Raw genomic sequence first — 22,319 nt, 5'->3', positions numbered from 1 at the left:
TCAACTTTTGCAGCATTTAAGATAAAAGAACAGAAAGTATATGAAATGCAAATAAATACACTATAAGAAGTTTCTAAAATTATGCTTCTGTTTCACACAGAGTGCTTTAACACTGGCTACTATTATCTATTAATTATTACAATTTATTAAGTATCACATTCCAGGCACTAGGGGAGACACTTTTAACACAAGATCTCTACTTGTTACAACAAGCCTGTTATATGCATTATTCAGGAGAAAACCAACACCAATTGAGTTTTCGGATTGCTCAGGGCCCCTCAGCTGATAAGAGGGCAGGTGGATTTTTCTGCATAACTTCCTTCCCTCATCCCCGCTGCATGGGACTCTATCATGTAACGTTTTTTTTTTTTTTTAAAAAAAAACTTACTTTTAGCTACAGAGAACATATTTCACATTTATGGAATATAGTTTATTTTTTAAAAAAACTCATATAACACATTGTCCCTCCAAGCAGTTGTGCAGAATTCCAGATGTCAGAAGCAGTTACCATAATTGGGGAAATATTGAGTAAGTATTTCTACCCCATGCTATGACTGAGTGCAATGCTTTTTTCCCAGTAGGTTTTAGTTGAACCCCTCTGATGTTTTAAACTCGTGCAAGCTTCTTGAGGGCAGGAAAGTGATATTATTGCATATATGGGGAAGGAAGAAGCTTTCCTCTATCCTTCAAAGTTCTTTCAGCTGGTCTAAGAAATATGCATGAGACAGATTAACAAGACAAAATGACCACATTTAATTACATACATATGTATGGGAACCCCACCAATATGAGAGGTTCAGAGCCAGAAAGGAAAAATGAGGAATATATGGCATTCTGAACTAAGAATAAGGTGAGGTACCTTGGAGCTTCAGAGGGGAGAATGGTCACTGCAGAAGAATAAGAAGAGCAAATGTTCAGTAAGTAGATGTTTGCCCTGCCCTGGAGATAGGTCATAAAAACGGATTTCTGGTGATAATGCTTATTATGGCCAAGGACCCTCATAAATTTTTTATGGGAAAGCAAAACATTTCTCTTGAGCCTGTGGGGTATCAATAGCCTTCAGTTGACATAATTTATGTACCAAAGTGGCACTTCTTGGGGATGCTGGTTCTGAACTCATTCACATATTTTCTGTTGAACCCAGAGTCCCAGTACTGTAATTGGCACTCAAATAGCTAATGAATTAGTTATCCAGTTAATTGTTTTCTTTAAAATGGATCAATTAGTTAAATGAACTTAAATACCAATTTTAAAATAGTAAATTTAGTAAGGGTTTGTGTCTCTAAAATGTGAACCCCTCCAGAGACCTGGGATGAGACGAGTGGAGGGACAGGGTAGGGGGATGGGCAGTAACTTCTTGTCCCTCTGAGACTGGCAGGAACTATGTGGTAATTCACCCAACTAAACCTCCACACCTGAACAGCTTGTGTCCGGGAGAGGACCACTGAATAGGGAACCGAGTCCCACCGCCACCTTCGCGCACCTTCGTGGGAGCCCTCTTGAACTTCAAAGGAGTATGTTTACTAGCAAACAAAGGGAGGCGCGGTCTCGGTCTTGGGACCAGCTGCGGCTGCCTCAGAAGAGCAAGAGAGCCGCAGTGACAAATGGACATTCCGCACGCTAGCAGACGGACACTCGATCTGCTCCGCGTGGCCCCGCCCGCCGGCTCCAGCTGCTCACACCCGGTTCTCCACGCTCCGCGAGAGCAGCCTCCGGCGCCACAGTCCCAAGAACTTTCCCCGTCTGTCTTGCGAAGAAGGGCGGGCAGGTGGAGGTCTCTGGTGAATTATTTCACTAGATTTGGCCAGAAGTCCTTCCTAAGTGGAAGGTGGCCCCCTCTCAAGGCCAACCCTGACCCTTGGGTGCTTCAGAGAAGCTCTCAGGACCGAGGGCCAGGGGGCAGCGCGGAGCCGGCCGAACTGGAGGAACAAAGGGAGCCAGCGGGCCGGGGAGGATGCTGCGCTCCTCCGTGCCCCATCCAGCTCCTCTCCGGCGCTGCCTCGTGCGCAGGTAGCCCGGCGTTGGGCGCTGCCAGGAGGGTGTGTTCGAGCGGGATACACAAAAGACAGACTCCCGTGGAGTCAGGCACCTGGACTCCCCTCTCGCCACCCACAGCCCCGTCACATTCCTGCATCCCTGCGCCTTCAAGGACCTGTATGTCCGCTAGGTGCCAGGCGGAGCCCGTGCAGGTAACCCTCGTGAAGCTGGGGCTGGCTGGCTGGAGGCAGTGGTTGGGGACAGGCATGCCTTTTTAGGCAGCCGCACCGCCCCACGCAGCCCATCTGCAATCACTCTTTGCCAGAGTCAGGGGTCGGCGCGCAGCTGGGGAGCGTCCTGCCGTGCACCCCGCCTGCGCTGGCCGGCGGGCTGGCCAGCCCGGCCGGGGGCGCAGACAGTGCAACTTCCCAGTACCCGGCGCCGGCCCGCTAGGTGAGCCCAGGCCGGGTGGGGGAGGTGGGAGGCAATGGCGGAGGAAGAGGGGGCCAGGAGTAGGCGGAGGGGGCACGCGGAGCTCGGGGGTGGGGCGCGGTGCAGGCCTTGAGCGGGGGCCAGGAACCTCCGCCTAATCTCGCGGCCCGAGGCCGCGGGCCCTCCCGCCGCTCGCGCCGCCGGCGCGCCACCGCGAACAATGAGGCGCGCGGCGCGGAGCCAACCGTATCCCCGATCCGCCCCGAGGCCGCGCCACCCGCCGCGCCTGCAGCTGCCGCCGGGTGCCGAGCAGCTCTGGCCCGGGAGAGGTGGTCCCGCAGGCCGCCCGGGACGCCAACGCGGATCGCTGCTGGCTCCCGAGGTGGCGCTAGGAGGCTGCTCGGAGGAGGCGCGGGTGGACACAAGCAGGAGGATCTGAGCTGCGCTCTCGGCGTCTGCAGCCCCCAAGTTCCGCGGCACGCGCCTTGCGCCCCCGGCCCTGGGTTCCCACTCCAGAGGGCGTCCGTGTGAGTGTGGGAGCGCGTGGTGCGCGCACCCGAGCAGCTGCCGGAGAATAAAATGTGACACGCACGTCCCCGACTCCAGTGCCGTGCGGCCGGAGGGCGCCGAGCACCGCGGTGTCGGGCGCTTGCAGGCTCGGAGTCCGGAGAAGGTTGGTGAGGGAGGGTACGGGGTCGCGCGGCGGGGCGGTGTTTTCCTCGGTGTCGCCACAGCTGCTCTTACGGAGTTACACTCGGCTACAAGGAGACTGACCTGTGTGTTGGGGACATTGAAGGTGGTTTTGGGGGGAGAAACAAGGAAATTCTTGAGGGTGAGAGAACAGGAGGGCTTGCGCTTTGAGAAGAGGAGGACACGATTGTGCTCCTGTGGCTCAGTCGTGGTGATCTTTATTTTATTTTATTTTATTTTGGCTCTGGAAAATAATCCGAGATTTTTAATTGTCTTTCTCGACCCCACATTCATGCAAAACTGCACTTCGTAAAGCTTAAAGTGTGTTCTATTGATTTCTAGTTTTCGGTAGCTATAATTAGAGACAGAAGGGACCTTGAGAATGCTAAATACCGAGTGTTAATTCTTATGCACTTGTCCTGTGAGAACTGCTTTTGATCCGTTTTACTTTCCACCGCGTATAAAAAGGATATGTGATGCGTTCTTTGGGTACGAATTGCAACATCCGTCGCGTTCCGATTTGACGATGCTGCGGGGCCGAGTGAAGTTAACGTCGCGGCTCGAACAAGTGGTGCCTTCCAGAGCCAGCAGCGAGAAGCCCTGCTTTCCAGGAATGTAAATGAGACTTTGTGTTCGCCTTCCAGGTCTCTCCTCCTAGTACCGTATTTGTTTGGTCAGGCCGAACTTCCAGAGAAACACTGTGGGGGGGAAGAGTGCTTGGCAGGATTTTTGTGAACTTATTTTTACTGGTCATGCTGAAAATTAGGAGAGAGGCAAACCATATTTGGTTGAAATCTTTGTTTTCGGTGCTGTTGGCGTTCTGATCACGAAGGGCGCGCGGAGGTTCAGCGCCGCGGACTCTGCGGGCGTTAGGGTAGGGTTGGCGGACTTGGAACATTTTGTTTTAAGTACTTTCTGCAGGTTTGAAAAGCCTCGTGCGGGTTACTTGATAAAGAATTTTTTTGAAATTCTGTTCAATACATTTTTCCATTTTGAAATGGGATTTTTGACTAATGGAAAATTTCAATAGTTTAAAAGGCTGTTTGTCATCCTGTTGCGACCTCAGGGTTAACATTTCTTTTAAAAGAAAAAAGGATGTATGGCCTTGAACCTGTTTTAACCGACTTTCCTTTCCTCATTATTTTTTGAAGCCGACAACCAAAATCTTTACAACATGTGAAGGTTTGAATTTCCTACTGATGCATTAGAAAAACTGTTGACAATGGTGCATGGATATTGCGATGGAAATGGAGAAAACCCTAAAATAATAGGTGAATTGCCTTGAATTTTACAGATAGATTAAAAATGGCACTCAAACATGTTGCTGTTCTTGATTCAGTTTTTGTTGTGATTGATAGCATTTTACCTTTTTGCTTGATGCACTCGAAGCTTCAGGAGTTTTGATCTTACTCTCTGGTTGAAATTGTGATGTGAGCCCCAGCTCTGAGTGGAGCTCTGAGCCCACAGTTTAGAGACAGGAGGTGGAGACTGTAGGAGAGAACTCGAAGGGAGACGAGCCTTTGGTGAATTTCTTATGTAATGCACAACACCTAGGAAGTAATGATAGAGGAATGAGGATTTTTAGACTGGAGGATTCAAGGGTGAGATATTTCATATTTCGAAATGTGTGAATGTTTTTTTATGCAGAGAAGAGCAATCTCTGTGCTTCGTTTCTAATGGGGATAATTAAGTGGGAAAGGGCTTCCTCTAGGGCAAAGACTTAAACTGGGTCTAGGGAGAAATCTGCAGCCAGCTTAGAAATTCCTGTACATACATGTTTCTGGAGCTTTTTTTTTTTTCTTTCCTGAGAGTCCCCTCTTTCTGAGGTGATTTAAGTGTGCCAATCTCTGATCTACTACTTATTGCAGTTGAAATTTTATACTCTAGGTTTATATTATCTAAGGATTTCTCAAGTGCTTAAGTCTTCTCTAAAATTCCAAAGCTTCTGCACCTCTACTTAGGTAAATAAATAATGTGTTCCATTCCAAAATCTCGGAGATATGTGTCCTTTGAAAAACGATTAATTTACAGATTTGGTGCATTATTTTTGATAGTTTTGAATAAAAATATCATGCATGATAACGATAGTTTTTTAAAATTATGCATCTTTTAAAGTATGATTGTTTCCCCCCTCCTAGATCTTCTGTTTCATAATCTTAAATTTAATTGTTTAAATGAAGTATTTTACTTGACTTTCTTAAGTGTCTAAGCGAAAGATAGTGTCCTCATGTTAGGTGTATGTTAAGTTTTGAGTTTTTATGCCTGAAAAAAGCTGTGGGGGTGAAATAATTACATAGAATCAGATACTAATTTTTGAATCAGGAAAGTGCAGGTATACATTTACAGAGAAATTTTCAACGTTTTTAACAGGTTGATGCCAAGGCCAAGGATGGTGTGCACTGTAGATGACCAACTCCTGTTAGTGAATAAACATCAGACTTTCAGTTTAACATATCTGCCATTTTTGTGAAAGTCCTTTCTCTTATTTTTGAGAGATTTGTTTGCAAACATTTCCAATTATACAGGGCACAGACAGAAGCATTAGAGGAACATGGACTTATTTTACCCCTTACCAATGCCATCTTGATCAGAAACTCCAAGATTCCCAACCTCAGAATTGATGGGAAATAGTTGCAATTCAAAATGCTTTGAACCTAGTTAGTCTATGGGCAAAATGGCACCCAAATCTTTAAGGGCGTGAGATGAGAACTGGGCATTGGTAAAGCTTGGCAGAAGCTGGTGGATTTGTCCCCAATATCGGTCCTAGACCTGCTACTTGATAAAAGCTAGATCCCAGCAATTGCCCAGCTCCTGTCTTCACTCGGCCACCTGCCAGTTTCCGGGCTGTCCCTCAGGACCAAGTGCCTCCTGCTTGGGGAAGGAATTGCTTTGTGGATAGTAGTGACACCAGAGACATGCTGCTCATTCGTGGGGGAGTTTTGTCTGCGTTGAACTATTCTGTGCCCCCCTCCTGGTTTCTGCTGCCCTCTATGGTCTCCTCTAGGAAAGAATTCTGAGTTCAAGACAGATGTGGCTCTAACAGGGTGTGAGGGCTGGGCTTGCGGTTCTGCACTGGCCCTTCTCTGAGAGCAGAGTGTCCAGGGAATCCCTTGGCAGTGCCTCAGACCTGAGCCCCGGGAAGATGTCTGGGCCTCTCCAGAGCTTAGTTTTTAGGGCTGTAAAAATGAAGGCTCTTAGATTTAATCCTCTCCAAATGCCGCAAAATTGATAATCACATATTCTGGCATACTGAAAAGCTAACTAAGTCCTAGGCTCAAAAGAGAATTAACCTGTACTTAACATGCTGGACATCCCTTCAAAGACCATGTAGCACAGAGTAGAGTAGTGATGCAAGGAATAATGACAGCAACCGATTCGAACTTTCTATGCATCATACTCTGCCCCCTGCCATTTACTCCATGTAGTTTATCAAAGTACACCTTAGCTACAACCCTGGGATGTTATTATCATCCCCATTTTACAGGTGAGGAGACTGAGCCTCAGAAAAGTGAAGCACCTTCCTCAAAGTCCCATAGTGAGAAATTGGCAGAGCTGGGATTCGAACCTGGGTTTATGTGTCTCTAAAGTTCATACTGTTAGATCTGACTGCACAGGGGATTGGGGAATGTCTCCTCTGAACAGCTCTGTGAGCTTTCACTTGCTCAAACCACAGCTGAGTTTGCCTTATCAGGAAGACTGTACAGATGTAAAGGAATGGCGGGCGGGGGCGAGGGGGGCATGTGGATGGAAAGCTCATGTATTTATTTACCAGAATTTGGAAGCAGAAAGAAGTTTGAGCTGTAACTTACAAATGGCTCCTATGATTTAGACTATCCAGGCAGTCAGTATTAGGACAAAATTCAGGCTCTTATGAAGTGTCACTTCAAGTGAAATTTCCAAAGAAAAAATTTTACTGAGATTCGAGAAAATTATTCTTATGCTTTGAGGTATTAGGTTGGTGAAGAGAAGAAGCTCAGAAAGTAGTCCTTTGGGACACTGAGAAATAAATTGGCTAAATTATTAAAGAATATACTGTAAAGAAAAATCCTGCAATGTCTTGATTATAAGCTTCTGTTTTCGGAAGTTTATAATTCACGCATTAAGTTCTACTCTGGACTGCTTCTAGTGTTTGAGCCTGAGAGGAAAATGCTTTATTAAATTTAAGACAATTGGTTTTCCACGTTCAAATTATACATATTTTTCAAGTAGAGGTCCTTGCATACTGGTGATAGTTGTGGTTTCTAAAATTACTTAGCTTTAAATTAAATTTGGGAAAGGGTGAATGTCTTAGATAATCCAATAGCTTTCCTGTGCAGAAATAAATTTGAAAAGTAGCTTTCTTGAAAGTGTAGTGATGACTTTTCTGAAATATAAATATATTATTATTTGCTAAAAACCTATACTTGTACCGCTGACCACAAATGGATAGAACATGGATTTGTTTTCTAAATGATACAGTTAACCAATTACAGTATGAAACTATAGGTACGTGATTAAATTAGTATGTTTTTACTATTAGAAGAGAGATCTTACTACATAAATTGTATTTTAAAATTGGGATAATTATATTCTCTTAGAAATCCCAATATGAAAAAGAGGACCGTCTTTAAAGAGAACATATACACATTCATTCCCTTCCTCTCCTTTCACTACCCCATCCTTGCACACACAATCAAAAATGTGGAAGGACTATGACCTTGTGTTAATATGTTTTTATATTAGCAATTAGGAGTAAGAATTTGAATTAGGATACTTAAGCATTAATTATTAGGATTCACAGCTATTGAGTACAAAAATCAGGACTAGAACCCTGACCTTCTGGCTGAGAAGAACATTCTTTTTCCTGTACTATCTCCTTTGACAGTCGTATGTTGCAAATTGTGCCTGGCTTGCAGGAAGTTATCAAAAATGTTTCAGATTTAAACTTTAGTCTGAATTTAATGTAAATAGGATATATATGAGAAAACACTTGCATCTTCAGGGTACCTTTGGTGGTTTGCAGAATGACTGGGTAATATATATATATATATATATATATATATATATATATGCTATTTGCTGGAATTAAAAGAGGTTCAGTCATCTTAGGTGTTTCAGGTCAACCTAAAGTTGGCCAAATAGTGTAGGTAATTCAGTCCCTGCTGGAGAACAGATTAGTATTTGCAGTTGTCCTGAATTATAGTGTCCTCTAAGCACTTTAGGCTTTAGGTGAAAGAATTAGGGCAATAAGCTCCAGAGTTCTATTTTTTAAAAAGTACTATACCCTCTAATTCCCAGGGTAATTTTTTTTGAGCAATTTATGAATAAATGGGAAGCTGAAAGTGTCATATGGTTTACTTTATTAATGTATTTACTTTATTATTTATTATTTCTAATGTATGTACGATTGTGTATAGGTATATAATTTCCCATTTTTCAAAGGGCAGTTTCCCCTCCTTGAGTCACAGTGTACTTACAAACTGTATTCCTCTGCTCTGTGTTCAAGATTAGTAGCTCAGAGAATTGAACTAATTAAGTAATTGGCCTGTCTCGATACTTGGTATTTTATAATAACATTCAGAGATGCCATTAAATAGTCTACATCATTAATTATTGGAGGTGGAAGAGTTTCAGAAATTGACTCGATAGTAATAGGAGAATGTGTACAAGGTATGGCTTTAATATAATGTGCTTGCTTTTATAAGTTAAACCCAAACATTTTTCTACTTGCTTCACTCTACACTTTCCACCACATAATTAAAACATATGGCGCTGTATTGTAGTCACACCCCAGTAATACCCCACATATCACTGTTTGACATATACGCAGAAAGAGCAGAATGAATTTTTTGGTTTGTATTTTTATTTCACAATTTTCATGATAAGTGAGCATGATGTTAGATGTAAAACCAGAAGTGGGTAAAAGGAAAATTTTAGATTGTGTTAAATAGTAAGCCTCTTAAGGGGTAGTCAGACAAATCCTCAACCAAGGAGACTATTGCTCCTAAATGGTATGTACAGCCCAGTTATGATGTGGAACTCTGTGAGTATAACCAAAGCAATAACGTGCATATTTTACTGGCAAAACTAAACTCACCTTATCCCACATCTCCTTCCTGGGGGTCCCTGCCTCTCAGTTGCCCAAGTTGTCTTAAATTTATCATACTGCATTGAAGATGACAGTGAGTTTATAGTGTAGAAATACATAAAGTGATCCTGCATACTGGCTCCCCTATTTGGTCTAGGAATTAATTACTGAGTCCAGGTGGTGCCCAGAAGTCACCCCACATGCTCCCTGTGATCCTTGTAGCACGCAGTGGTCCCCGTTTACCTAGACCATAGCAGCTGCATCGGAAGACCATTCCTTACAATTCATTCCTTGATGGACTAAAACGCATATGTAGATGGACTAATTTGTTTTCCAGAGTGTGTTTCCTATGAACCCATCTATTATTTTTTTCCTGAGTGAAAATTCAAGTCGTTTATGTGAGAAGTGAGCATGGAACAGGGTTACAGGAGGGAGATCATGTGTTTTTGTTTGTTTGCTTTATATCGTTTTTTATATCATGGGTAGAAAACCTGGGCCGATGTTTGCAAGTTGGTATTTAAACACTCCCCTCGTTTATCCGGTGTAGTTGCTGAGCACATCTTTTTTCAGAGATGAGGTAAAGTCCCTTGGAACCATTGATTCACCTGTGTACTCCAAAATGATATTTTCTTCATTTGGTACTAACGGTTTGTAAGGTAGAGAAAAAGCAGTGGCCCACCATAGACTCCATTTGCTTCTATTGGTAAATAGGAGCTAGAGGTTAAAGTTTGCCAAAAGAAACTCACACCACAGCATTCGTTGAACTCTGGGGTGCTTGGAGGAGGCTTGAACAAAACATGTCTGGAGCATGTCTTTTGTTTTCGACTTTTTATTTTTTTAATTCAAAGGACTATATTTACTTTCATGTGATATTATTCTTGTCACCTATCTGTATGCTCACATGTTAGGTTTTATCAGCTTCAAATACAAAAAATAGAGGCGGAACAATGCCCCCAAACCACCTCCTGAGATCTCAGAAGGATGCAGAGAAGCACGCTTAACTATCCCCAGCTTGCAAATCAAATAGGCCGTAAAAGGGTTTGCTAAGTCATCCAGAGGCCGTGCACTAGTCAGAAGAACGTACCTCTTTCTCCTCCAGTCCTCAAACCAGAAATGGAGGATGTCCAAGGGAATTTGGGAGGAGAAAAGAGATGCATAGAAACAGGGCATCCTCATCTCTCTGCCCCCTAGCTTCACTTGTTTTTGTCCAGCAGAGAGTTCAGAATTCTTATTTTCTTCATTTCCTCTAAACATGTCTGCATCAGTCCTGTGCGTCTTGTGTCTCTGTCTGTAGGGAGGAAGTGGTGTCACTTTTTCTGAGGTTCAGTTTTACTCTGTTTGGGGAACAACTGTGTTAGCTGTCTTGTTTTCTTCAACTATATTCATAAACCAGATCATTGCTACGTAGAAAAGTTAATCAGTAATTCCCTTGCTAAGTGCAAAGTTTGATGAATTTTTGTAAATCATATTTACCTGTGTAACCAGGTAGATGAAGAAAAAAATATTTCCGGCATCTCAGAAGCCCCTTCTGGTCACTGTTTCCTAAAAGGTAACCATTATCCTGATTTCTAACAATAGTTTTGTGTCACCTACTTACATTTATGTTTAAACAGAGTTTCTTTAAAAAAAAATTAGTATATTTTTTTAGAGTTAAGGCAAAGTTAACCAGGCATGAAATATAGGTGATGCTATTAAAGTAGACAAGTTTGATATTTATTCATCATTGAAACCTTCATGCTGCATGAAGTAGGTGAAAAATAAACATAAGAGTTTGGTTCTGCCATTTGTTGGAAACTGTAGATCTTCATCTCAGGCTATTACGACCACAAGATCGAAATTAATTTTAAAATGCACTAAAAGCTACGACATTTATGCTCTAAATCTGGAAGACATATTTTAATATTTTTCAGTTTATTAAAAATAAAGCTGAACATATAGCATTTATACGGAAAAAATGCTGCAAAAATGAAATTTTCTTTACTAATGGAATTTATTTTCATTTGGAAACTTGTAGCTTCTGCATGTGAATATAGAATATTTTAATATTGTAAGTAGATGCTAATAGATGGATAACACTATGATATATTTTACATAATATAATTAGACTCTTAGGGGATGTTTTTAAGGAACTAGTTCATAGAAAAATTCAGCAAGACATTGACAATTGATTTTTGTCCCTATAGAGAAATTCTAGTTTGCAATTTGGAAATAATTAATAAAAATCTAAAAACTCATTTCAGGCTATTGGTTGTCTGGCCTGTACTTGGAGGTCAGTCACCAGCATACCAAAAAGGAAAGTTCAAAAGGCTGGAAATAAAAGCTAGAATGATATTTAAAATTTAGTAGAAAGGAAGAATGAGAAATAGAAATGTGAATTTAAAAGTAAAAAGAACAGAGAAATTGCTTAATATGATCCGATGTACACAGATCATGTTATATGAATTTAGGATTTTGCTAAAGCCTAAGAGATTGGCTTAAACCCAAAGCCAGATGCCAACAGAACCAGTTGGTATGGAGCCGCATGGTTGGCAGCCAAAATTCATACCTGGCAGTAAAAGTTTCATGATTCAGTTTCTGTCTCCTGACAAAGAAGGTATATCTTACCTGTGTCTGAAAATTCTGGCTTTTCCACAACATGTCCTTGATGTCTGCTATTTAAGTGGCTTGGAAATACGTGATATGTTTCATGTACCTGTCCCAAGCCTCTTTCCTGATGGAGACAATGACATTTACACTTCTTGGAGGGCAAAGTGTTACTTGGGCTTCAGCTGCTAGTAGTTATCATATTCTTTACAGAAAAAAAAAAATGGAGGTAAGCCCTGCACTATTAGTAGCCAAGAGACATTTTGTATTAGAAATTTCATTTTATAGATGTCCCCATCCACTCTTGCTCATCTCCTGCACCTTCATCCATTCTCCATATTGGCAGAGCCATCTTCCCAAATCCTAAGCTTGATCATCTGACATTTTCCTCTCCCCAGATGCTCCCATTGTTCTCCGTTGCATACAGGACACAGTCTGGAGTTTTTGGAATGTCATGGGCTTCTGCATTGGGCCCAGCTTATGGTCCCCACTTTTCCACTTTCAGGCTCACTCCTCTGACAATATAAGGACGAACCTGGTTCTTTCTCCCTCTGTCATTAAGCCTTCCATCACACACATGCATGTGCACACACACAATGAATCCATGGTCTCTCTCTGTGCTACGGCATCTTCCCTCCATTGTTGCACTTACTACTCTGTATTATAATTGTTTAATTCTCTCTCATCCTTGCTTAACTCAGGTCCTTGCAGGCAGCCCCTGAGACTCTGTGTCTCAGTTATTGGGAACATCTCCAGGTACTGTGCTCACTAGACACTTGATGAGTGTTTGCAGAATGAATGGAGCCAAGAGCCCTATTAGATTGAAGTGACTAGGTCCACTCCCCAACATACTTTCTACAAATAAAGGGGAGAGCCAGGATCTTTTCTATCTTTTTGTCAAGTTGCATCCCCATGTGTATAGCTCCCCTAGTTCTAGCGATCCGTTTATAAACGACATTCTGAAGACCAGGGACTGTGGCCAGCTGAACCATTCTGTACCTACATCATCTTCAGAATTATAGTTAATCACTTTGGAGAGGCACATTTACAGCAGGTCCTTGAATATCCTCATTTCATTCAGTGTGGTTTTGTTATAAGGTTGATGAGATACTGTGAGAACTGAACTCTCATTTATATAAATTCGTATGTGGTAAAAGTGGCCAAATGGCTTAACTTTGATTTCCTAACACTGCTAGTACAGTAAGTCGTCACTTCACGTCGTCGATAGGTTCCTTGGCTTTAAGTGCTGAAAGATGCAGAACCTGTCAAATCAAAGTTAAACCATTCGGCCTTACGATTTTTATGCCACTTGTGATTCTCACAGAGAAAGCCTGAAATTCACATTTCTTTACATAATTATCACGAATGTGGTACCTTTATTGTTGTTGTTTTTAACAAAGCATTCCAAAGTTAGAGACACATATGATGGGTGAGTAATTAGTTACAACATTGGGTAGGATCTGTTTAGGGAGATTCTGTGAAAGCACTTTGTCTGGGATTCATAAATGTTATCAAATTCTAACAATTAGAGTTACAGAGCTACATACATTATCAGCGCCTTATGTGATAATAAAGGCCATTCCACAGCAAATGGACTCAGCAGCATTTCTTTGTGCTGAATATTTTTTTTTCTGTCTGCCCACAAATTGTCTGTGAGTAGATATTAAAATTTGGAAAGGTATTTCTAGACCAAGGAGAGAGAAAAATATCCACTGGCCATGAAGAATTAGAAATGCAATGCGTTGACCCTAAGTTCAATCCAACTGGGTGCAGGTAGGGAAACTAACCCAAACCTTTAGTTGAAAGCCTGGGGAAGGAGCTGTGCTGTGCTTTCAGTGTGTATGTCTGATGTGTGGCCGTGACCTCCTTCTGCCAGTGCTCGCCACTGGAGACAGCCGCCAGGGCCGAATGCTCCTTCCAAAGACAGGGTCAGCGTGCATTTGGGGTCATTAGAATTCATGAAGCACTTTGTGTGTTTTCAAAGTATCTTCCTGGAGTCATAGCCTCTTGAGTGCTAAGCACTGTGCATTTCTTCTCCCATAATCTAAGAGAGTTTTGTTTTATACTTTGCAGTTTTCCCAAAAAGTTGAGTTCGAGACAGGGCCATGCCTGGGATGTGTCAGTTAATTAAACGAACTTTTCCCCTTACGTTAAACCCACAGTAGAATTAAAATTACAAAACATTACCAGTGGTTGAAGTTAGGGAACTGTAGTGATTCTCAGTGGTAAATAGAATATTGCAGGGAATTTAATGAAAGAACACAAAGTTCAAATATATGTATACATACATATATTGGGGGCACACAGCTGAGAAAACAATTTCATTGCTCCATTTACATATACATTAAGATACCAGGGACAGCTTTGGAGTAAAGAGAGAACTTACTCTAACCCATGGAAATAATTTTAAATCACTTTCATAATCAGGTAAAGTTGATGTTAATGACTTTGTGTGTGCTGGCTATTAGCTGTTGCCGTACTGCTGACTGTGGCACTCTGGCAGTTCTGTCTGGTGACCCACTGTCCCCCGGGCTGTGAGTAGTCTCTACATCAGCGGACGCAGATCTACCCCTGAATTCACACACCAGGCAAAGAAAGCATTTTAATTAAGAAAACTCGGTCTAGTATAAGAAGTCTGGCTTATACCCAGGGCATCAGGGTGTTGCTGTTACTTGAAGCGATATATTACATTTTGAAAATCTGTGAAACTTTTTTCATTTTTCTTAATGACCTTAGGGCTCTGCACACCCCCAAGCCATTTAATATTCCTTATAAGTCCTGCTATACCAGCTTAATAAAGTTTGCATTGTCAGTTGTTTTCTCTGTACTTTTAAATTATGTTGTCCTGGACAATGTTTTATAACTGGATGTGGCCATAATATTCTATTAATGTGTTTTGGAATTCTGATGCCAGCCAGAAATGCCTAACTCTGTTATAAAACCAACCCACCAACGTATGCTGTACTTTTGGGGAAACTCATAGTCACTGAATATTGGAACTGGTTTCAAATGGATCCCAGGCTTTTGGGAGAGGGGTATATCTTCCCCCCGGGTCTGCAGTAACTAGGTTGGTGTTTTGCTTGTTTTAGTTGTTTGGTTTTATTTTCTTCGACTGCTTTAGACTCCTTGAAGGTTTACTCTCAGGCATTGAGCCTCAGAGTAAACACAATTCTGTGGCTTCTTAGAAAGTGGTAATAAATAATAGTGATTCTAACACAAAGTCCTACATTTACCTTGTTTACATTTCATGACTATCTGAAGTAACTGGAAATTTTAACTTTTCAGGCCCTCTTAGTGAATTACTATTAAACACTCAGTTTGAACACCGAAAAGATTGTCGTTATTTTTTTTTTTGGAAAGAAAGCCCTTCTCCTGGTGCCCTGAGGAAGGAAAAGCTAGCATCCTACAGGATGATATGCGTAATGCCTTCAGCTCTCTGCCAAATGAAACTTGGGGAAGATCTCACTATGTGGTGATGCGGAAAATTCTTTGTCCAAACAGTGGCCGAGGGCAGTGATATAGCCCGGGTGACTATACTGAGCTGGTTTTCCCTGCCCTCCTCGCATGGGCCTCCAAGCAGTGGCCCAGGCAGGTTCCCTGTGTTGGCAATTACACCACGGAACGTGCAACGCGGCCCTGCACACAGGTCTGCCTGATTGTAGTCTCCACAAATAAATAAATAAAAGAGAACCTGCCTTCCAGGCTCGCAGGTCAGGAGCCTGCTGGCAGGACCTTCTGTTCAGTCCTGCTGCATGTCGGGGAGGGGCGCGGCCCCGTGTGGGCAGCGGGGAATCCCCTCGGGGGTGTAGGTGCTTCACCCACCCTCAGCCTCAGATCCCTGCGCTGCTGAGTGTGCCTGCGCCTCAGCTGTCAGTCAAGTTAATGAGAAAGGCTTAAAAACCCACAAATCCTTTCTTACCTCCCCGGGTTCTTCAGTGTTTTAGAAGGGTCTGGCTGAGAGCTTTGAAGACTCCACTTGTGCCCAGAGAGCCCAGGAGGCGGGAGGGGGCTTCTGCACTTTGTAGCCTGTCCACTTTTCCCCTCCCTCACCTGGAAAACAGAGTAGGATCCCTTTCCCCGCAACCTCGGCAGGGTGCCGGGGACAAGAACAGCTCTCCTTGAGTTCAAAGGGCAGGTGTCATTTGGGGGCTTCTGGAAGGGAAAGTGAATAGATGAGGGAAATGTGTTTTCTGTTTGCTGGAGAAAAACAAATAGTCTCTTTGGTTTTTCCCAGAATGCCTAAGAGAGAGGTGAAGCTCTGCCCTGGGGTAGCCGCCAGAGGGCCCGATGCCCTCCCCTTGCTTACTGGCTGCAACTGCCTGAGGGGTGCCCCTCCAGATGGCACGTTCTAGTGAGGCGGGAGTCCTGGCAGCTTGTAATTCCTAGGGTACCTGTCTTATACTTGTGAATATTCTGGTTACCACCCCCAAGTCCTCTCTATCTCCTCCCCTACATATTCTTAGATCTGGGAGTTTACCTAATTTACCTTTGTGTCCCCAGGAACTAGCAGATTACTTATGTAGCTATTTGTTGAATGAAAGAAACTTCTTTCATCATAGACACAGGTTTGCAGCAACCTAACAATGGATGGTCACCCATCCACTTTTTATCTCACTACTAACTTATCATAGAATGTAATGACCCTCCCTTAAATAATGTGTTTAATAAGTTTTTTTTTAATTGCACACTTACTCATGCTCTTCTATCATAATCAACATGTACAGAAGCGGAAATTTATAGGAGAAAGGTATATTCTGAGATTAGCAATTTCCTTCTTAATAAGAGAGACGAGTTGGCATATCATAATTGTCACTTAAGCCTCCAAACTCTACATCGATGCTAGATTGATGACAGTATTTTTTATATGGGGTTCTCTCCTCACCTTTCTTCAGCTGTCATCTCTTTCTCTGATACATGTCAGTACACGATACTGATAGTAAGTGCTCTCGAAACACTACTGGAGGTTTTCTAGACAGTTATCTTTGCTTTGGGACTTGTACACAGATATTTAGTTTATTATGGCAGGTTCTAAAAATTTATGACCTATGAAAAGTTTATTTTCAGTGTAACTAGGGTCAGAATTGGACATTCAATCTGAAATCCATATGGCAGTGAGTCACATGGTATGTGAAAACTCTTTGTAAACTGTAGAGGGGCAGCCTGCGAAGAGACACACAGGCTGTGGAGTCAACAGATTAAGACTTTAATTCTAGGGCCTCCACTCTGCAGAAATTTGTGTGAGATATTCTTTCCCTTTTCCTCGTTTTTTCCCCCTACTTTTTAAAAACTGATTTTAAGAGTGTTTTTAGGTTCTCAGCAAAACATACAGAGATTTCTCACATACTCCTTGCCCCCTTTCCTACAGCCTCCCCCCCAAAAAAGTCTCCCACCAGATGGCACATTTGTTATGACCATGAGCCTACACTGACGTGTCATTATTACCCAAAGTCCGTGGTTTACATTAGGGTTCACTCGTGGTGGTATGCATTCTATGGGTTTGGACAATTGTAAAGTAGCATTTATCCACCACTGCAATATCATGCAGAATCTTTTCACTGCCCTAAAAATCCTCTGTGCTCCTCCTATCCCTTCCTCCCCCCTCCTCTCCCCCAACCACTGATCTTTTTACTGTCTCCATAGTTTTGCATTTTCCAGAATATCATATAATTGGAATCGTACAGTATGTAACCTTTTCAGATTGGCTTCTTTCACTTAGTACTATGCATTTAAGTTTCCTCCATGTCTTTTCATAGCTTGATAGTTCATTTCTTTTTAGCACCAAATAATATTCTGTTTTCTTGATTTCATCTCTTGATGTACCACAGTTTATTTATGCATTTACCTACCGAAGCACATCTTGGTTGCTTCCAAGTTTTGGCAGTTATGAATAAAGCTACTATAACTGTCCACACGTAAGCTTTTGTGTGGACATGAGTCTTCGGTTCCCTTGGATAAATGTCAAAAAGCGTGACTGGTAGATCATATGGTAAGAGTATGTGTAGTTTTGTAAGAAACTGACAAATCATCTTCCAAGGTGACTATACTATTTCGCATTTCTGCCAGCACTGAATGAGAGTTTTTGCTCCACATCCTCACCAGCCTTTAGTGGTATCATCGTTCCAAATTGTGGTCATTCTAATAGGGGTGTGGTGGTATCTCATGGTTGTTTTAATATGCATTTCCCTGATGACCTACAATGTGGAGCACCTTTTCATCTGTTCTTTGATGAGGTGTCTGCTAACATTTTTCAATCAGGTTCTTTTCTTTGTACATTTTTCATAACAGTCCTTTACCAAATGTGCCTTTTGCAATTATTATTTTTTTTTTTTAGTCTATAGCTTGTTTTTTTCATGCTCTTGACATTGTCTTTCAGAGAGCAAGTTTTTAATATTAATGAAGTCCAGCTTATCAGTTATTTCATTCATGAATCATGCCTTTGCTGTTATATCTAGAAGGTCTTCGTCATACCGAAAGTCATCTAGGTTTCTCCTATGTTATCTTTGTTAAACAGAAATTTTAACTTCCACAACTGAGTCATTCTAAAGGGAAAGGTTCATTAGTCTATTGCTAGCAAGACAGACTGGGTCCTGGGGAATGAAGTTGAAATCACTGGCAGCCTGGCTAGGTGGAAAAGGCAAGCCATCCTGAGGTCGGAGAGAGTTTTTATACATCAACTAGTGGGGAGACAGATGTAAGTTGTTTAGAAAGAATTTACATTGTAGATAAAGGGGCGAGAGAAGGAGAAGCAGGGGCTCGTTCCAGGATAGGTGCAGAGTCCACAAGGAAGAACTGTTTGCTCCTTTGGGCTGGTTGTTGGCAGCACTCTGGAATGTTAATGTGTAAGCAGGAAGCAGAGGTGTCTAGGGTGCAGTTGGGCCTGGCTATTTGCTTTAAATAATCGAGGAAATAGCCACCTGAGGTAAATCCCGAAGTTCCAACAGACACTCAGGAGTGTGAGCGGACTGTCAGCTGCCCACAGCTGTTAACAGGTAACCATTCTACCTCTTCCGCTCCGATGGGTGTAATTTAATTTAGAACATCTCAGAATGTTTTCTTGTCATCTAGGAATTTCATAGTTTTGCATTTTACATTTAGGTCCGTGATTTTTTTCCCTACTTTTTGTTCTAACAAAACAGGAAAATGTTAACCATGTTTGAAGATCATTTTCCTCCTCTGTAAAATGAGAGTAAGTGATCTGGGGCTTTTTTTGACAAACAATATTTTTAAGGGTTAACTGCCACATCTGTTCTGGGCTCAAGGGTGGCATTCTTAGCCGTTATTAGAACACAACACCACCATCAAATAACATGGAGCTAGCTGCTATTTCACCATTTTTTAAAATTTCTGAGTCCTCCCTTTGAGCAGACCTGATAACTGTTCGGTCTTTGCTAATGCTTACACTCTTGTGTGACATTTTATTCTTTGAAGTGACTTATGGTTGATGTAACTTTCAACCTAAGTAGTGGTTTGGGGATCCTGAATGTGCAGAAGAGGTGTAGGGTGACAATTCCCACTTTGAATCCTTTTGGACTCAAGCACACAGTATTTTAATCTGCTTTTAGTTCAGATTTGGCATTGAATTCAACAAACCCTCTTTTACAGAATGGCTTCTTAGCAGCTAGCCGAGTGGTTATTGTAGTCCCTCTTAACTTCCTCGCCCACCTCATCCTTCGAAGTATAGACTCTGGTTACAGAGGTGATCAAGTATTGGGGAAAAGAAGCTGACTTTGAAGTTATATAAAATTCGTCATTTATTTGTTTTTATTAAGCTTCTTAGAAATGATTTAGCCATCTTTGTCTCTCAAATTGTGGGCTTTGCTGATATACTATTGGGTAACAAGAGTAACCAAACTCTATATGTTCCTGGCACAGAGTGAGATCTGCTCAGTGAATGGAGAACATACAGCTTAAATGATTGGGAGAAAACAAGAAGGAAAAAAATAATAAGAAAAGCCAAAGGAAATAAACAATTAACAGTCAGGAGTCCAGCTTGCTAACAGCAGAATAATGACAAGATTTTTCTGAAACTATATGAATCCTGTTGCTTTTAATGGGAGCCTGCGTCAGATGGTGTCAAAGTGGAGGCACTTTGTAGTCAGCCTGGGATACTGATTCTGCTACTTACAAGCTGCTTGACATCGAGGGCTGGCTGAAGAACACCGGCCAAATTAAAATGTGGGAAAGTCAGGAAGAAAACACCCTTAATGGTACTAAAACAAAATTCATTTCCTTCTCTTCCCTTTTCTCTTGACTTGTCATGGTTATTTTTAATGTTGTCCTAGGTAAAGGAAAACTAAAATTTAATGATTAGCATTCATTGTACCATTCATCTTTTATTGTACAATGCTAATTTAAATGCAAGTATAAGAGCATTTAACTCTTATTCAGAATCACCAAAATTACACAATGTGTACATAACTGGCATGTGCCTATGTGTTTTGTTCTTACCAGAACAGTGTTAATACAGCTCAAAATTAACTCAGCTGCTTTATTTTACCCTGTAATACATGCACATTCTACCAACATTCAGTATTCCACTTTCTTTTAAAAAAGGAAAAACTTTCCCTCCGTGTTGACATTTTTAGCACATATGTATGACTAACACAGAGAAATAAGGAAGGACATGACGGGCCTTGGCTGAGTGTGTTTCTGGGAACACCATTGCTGCCTTTTTGCTTTTGAAGCAAGTTCTGTTCTCACAGAAAGCATGGCCTCTGGGAGCTGTCCAGTTTCACACTTAGCTGCTGAGGTAACATACTCACCGTGTACTCACTCTGACTCTTGCTGACTCCCATGCCTTGTGGGCTCACTGATGTTCTGTGCTCATGGAGTATCACACACATTGTATGTGAATGGGGTGGAAAGAGGTAGTGGACATCCATACCGCTCTCATATTATATGTACCTTCTTTGCTTACACACATGCTTCATTGTCCCATTCTCCCATAGTACTTCACTTACAACACCAACTCAAAGGTAGAGTTTTTAAGACCTTCGGGAGAGTGACAGGAGAACATTAAACCAAGTGTGGCTCTTCCGAGGGTGGGGTCCTGTGAGACTGCATAAGTCACGTGCCCATGAAGACAGCCTTAGTGGAGTCTGATGGGTTCTTACCTCAAGGAGCCTCTGTTTCCTCATCGTTAAATCGAGGCAGTACCTGACCCAGAGTTGTTCTCAGGTTTTAAATAAGCCAAGTTTAGGGTTTATGTAGTGCCACACTTGGCATTTAGGAAGTCTTCACTAAAACTTTGTTCCTACACTTCCACTACTGAGCAAGTCTTCAAACAGACACCTCTACTGCTGGAAAGAAAACCTAATGCAGATGCAAGCCAGAGCCATTAAATGTCACTTCTAGAATTGAGCAGGATGAAAAACAAATGTTGTAAGTCACAAATATATTTTATTATCTCCTTTGAAATGAGTCAGTGTCTATACAAATGAATAAGCAAATAAAATAGTGCTTCTTAAGGGCTTCAAAGAGCAAAGTAGTTTTATAAAGATTTAAGACATGGCTTCCAGTTCCACATCTTTACTTACAGCCAACTTGCTGCCCTCCTCTGTGCCTCAGTTTTCTCATGTACAAAGTGGGAGTGTGTCAGATGTCTGACATGGGTGCTAGAAATTGCTACATCGTGACCTATGACTAAAATCAAAGACATATACATATATGTAATAAGGGCATGATGGAGAGAAGGGCCACAATAAATTAGTTTTATCATCACCATTGGTGTTGGCTGGGTAATAAGCAGTACAGGCCTTTCTCCACAGCCAATGCACAAGTGCACTATGTGCCATGCAGATATGTGATGTTTTGTATCCATATTTCACTCTCGCAGAAAGTCTAAGCATCTACTTTCTGCATCCATTCAAAGGGCCTTGCAGGAATAGAGCCCTCTAGCAAGGCCGAAAACCCTGGAAGGAATTCCCTTGTGTAGTCAGTGTTTTCTTGATGGGCCAGAGCTGGCTTGTAGAATTTCAGGAACTTTGTGAACCAATTATTAAATTATATTAAAAATGAAGGCAGCAAATTCTCAAAACTCATCACTTTTTGCTTATTCAATTACATTTTCTGATTGCCTGTTATCTTGAGGTTGTCTGCTTGTACCCACATGGTGCAGGTACTGTGGTGATGAACTTCTAGCATCTCTTCACAACTGCGTATTAAGTGATGCCATATCAGCAGTTGGAATGGACCTTAGTGGAAGTATTTACACCATGGAAATGGACAGATGCTAAAAATCGGTCTTCTCTCCCCGCCCCCCTTCTCATAGAGCCAGATGAAAAACATTTATCTGCCCATTACTGAGTAGAAATGAAATTAATGTAAAAGTTCTTTTTGGAAGATTTGTTATAAGTTGTGTCTATTATAGACCATTACAGAACCCATTAGAAGGTATAAAAAGGGAAAAAGAGAAGCAGAGATTGAATGTTCTTCAACATCTGTGCCTAGCACTACATTAATTGACTTTCATCTAGAGGTCAATTAAAATAGTTTCAAAGGCTGGCTAAGCTATGTGGTATTAACCTCAGTCTTGCAGTTGAAGAAACTGATCTATGGCTTAATAAAACAT

The 22,319-nt window shown here is 41.9% G+C and overlaps 1 protein-coding gene across 8 annotated transcripts in view; it reads left to right on the top strand.

Annotated features, from left to right (window-relative positions):
- Window positions 1–1,650: 1,650 nt before the first annotated feature.
- The window catches only part of ST6GAL2 (ST6 beta-galactoside alpha-2,6-sialyltransferase 2), a 69,712-nt gene continuing 49,043 nt past the window's right edge, over window positions 1,651–22,319 (top strand). For 3 of the 8 annotated variants that reach the window (XM_016118545.2, XM_016118465.2, XM_016118489.2), the window contains exon 1: window positions 2,726–3,082. The gene's annotated coding sequence lies outside the window, so the exon portion shown is untranslated. The other 5 variants (XM_016118536.2, XM_016118518.2, XM_016118497.2 and 2 more) reach the window with 5 other exon arrangements.

This window comes from Rousettus aegyptiacus, unplaced genomic scaffold (assembly GCF_014176215.1).
Source record: "Rousettus aegyptiacus isolate mRouAeg1 unplaced genomic scaffold, mRouAeg1.p scaffold_m13_p_7, whole genome shotgun sequence".
Lineage (NCBI taxonomy): Eukaryota > Metazoa > Chordata > Mammalia > Chiroptera > Pteropodidae > Rousettus > Rousettus aegyptiacus.
The sequence above is the reverse complement of the archived record's forward strand: the minus strand, read 5'-3'. Positions and strand labels throughout refer to the sequence as shown.